The following is a 2242-nucleotide window of genomic DNA, read 5'->3' as shown; positions in this document are numbered from 1 at the left end:
CACGCACGCACGCACGCACGCACGCACGCACGCACGCACGCACACACACAGATATGGGCGAGTGAAGGAGAAACATGCACGTCCAGATCACAGCTACTAAAAAAAAAACAAGATTGTTTCGACTTTCTTCCCTTGGCCTCTCACTCGCGCTCTCTCACAAACTCAGCAGTGACCACACACGCACGCCCAAAAACTTACAGAGAGGCTGACATGGATTTATGTTCTCCACATCAAAAAATGACAGGCTTTAAGAAAAAAAAGGCCCAAATTCAACCCATAAAAAAGCATTGTTCAAAGAAACAAACACACACACACTCTCCTGGTAAACAGGAAATGGGTTATCGACTGCACAATAGTTAAAGCAGAGTGTGTGAGGTTGCTGTTTTAGTGACTGCACGCCTATGTGCACCATCTCGTTAATGAAATAATTGAGTCCAGATCATTATTGTGCTCACGTGTTAAACACACACACACACACACACACACACACACACACACACACACACACACACACACAAACATACACACTTACACCGATGCTGGGAAAAATCTGTGGAACACGTTTGTTGTGATCACTCATAAGATTTGTGTTATTTAAATGGAAATGAGCTATAAGATTAGGTTTGATTCTTGTCTTGGAGAGAAATGTGTGTTTTCACCAAATGAATTTGTGGAAATTATTTGTGAGACGGCTGGGGAAGGTGAGGTTTTAATGAGTGCTTGTTTGATTTGGGAATAGGAAACTGCAAGGGTCGCTACCTCGTGCTGATTCGTTCCGCATCGGTGAAGTGTGCGTGAGTGAGGGTGTGCGGTTTCCTCTTTCCGTGCTTGCATCCTCATTCCCGCCTCGCGTTGTTTGTTCTAACCTTCGTTGTTAATTAAGTGTTGYTAAAACAAGTTGAAGGAAATGAAATCCTAACAAAGTGGCGACGGTGACAGAGGGTAAATGAAGGAGAGATGATGTGGCTCCTTTGTTCAGACCTCCTTTTGCCAATCTCCTGAGTCGATGAGCTTGAGTGAAGAAAAAAAAAAAGAGAGAAAACACACACTCAAAAGGAAAATAGGCTGTGTTACTCCATCTTTTGCAACTTCACAGAGATCGATAATCAATCCCTAATCTCTCTCATCTGTCTCACCCTCTCACTCTTTTTGCTTTAGCCTCGTTTCTTTCAAGTCGTCTGCATCACCGGCAGAGATCCTGCTGATATGAGACAAGCGAAGACACACAAATATACCGTACAAATACGGCGCTCAAAAAGGCGTACTAGCAGAAAGATTAGCAAACATTTTGAACGTTTTTTTTTTCTGTTTTTAACTAAGAGAAATGGAAAACTTAATGAAACCACAGGAGGTTTTAGAGGTACTTTAATCATGTTTACAGAGGAGTGATAATTGCTTTAAAATGAGCTTGGATTGAAAGCATCCAACGCTCCCTGTGTAGCTGGCTGTAGCACAAACCCAGATCATGATCAATGCACCCCTGTGCTTAAAAGCAGGAGACCAAATTTTGTGCAAATTCTCAGTTTTTACTTTCCCAGCTTGTTCCGTGAAATTTTTTTTGTCCTATCTGTTTCAAAGTACTCATCGCAAACCATGAATCCCACAAAAAAAAAAAAAAAATTATTTTGGACTAATAGTGCAGTTTGAAAGTGTTTACTGTTATTCAATTTGGCTAAATTTGCCCTCAACCACATGGACGGTTAGCTAAACTACGAGGCTGGTTGTGGTTTGCGTAGGTCAACAAATATGACGTACCTGGACAAGCGTAGACTCTAATAAATGTTTGGGCGGAAATATAAAAGCAAACCAGCTGCTTAATGTAAAAGAGGAGAAAGTCGAGTGAAACAACAAAGGGTCAAAAAGAAGCATTAAAGAGACAAAGCTCAGCATTTAAACACGTCTTTTGCAACTCTTCCTTTAGACTGGTCAGTTTATTATGTCTACCTATTTACTGAACAAATCTGGGCATTATTACCTACAAATCCATCTAATCCATAAGACTTCTTGATCCCTGTTGTCTCTTTCATGGATGTCACCATTGTTGACTTGATTTACCTAATTTGATTAATTTACCTAATTTCCCTTTGGTTTCAATAAAGTATTTTTGAATTTGAATAAAATTGAATTGAACTGATTTCATTTACTACGGCTGTTTCTTCCAAATGTATGTGGCAGCAGATCTATGGAGGTAAATTTGTGTTTTTATTATTCAATCAAACAAAAAGCATCTTCAATCAAAAAA

Source organism: Austrofundulus limnaeus, unplaced genomic scaffold (assembly GCF_001266775.1).
Source record: "Austrofundulus limnaeus strain Quisiro unplaced genomic scaffold, Austrofundulus_limnaeus-1.0 Scaffold26, whole genome shotgun sequence".
Classification (NCBI taxonomy): Eukaryota; Metazoa; Chordata; class Actinopteri; order Cyprinodontiformes; family Rivulidae; genus Austrofundulus; species Austrofundulus limnaeus.
The sequence above is the reverse complement of the archived record's forward strand: the minus strand, read 5'-3'. Positions refer to the sequence as shown.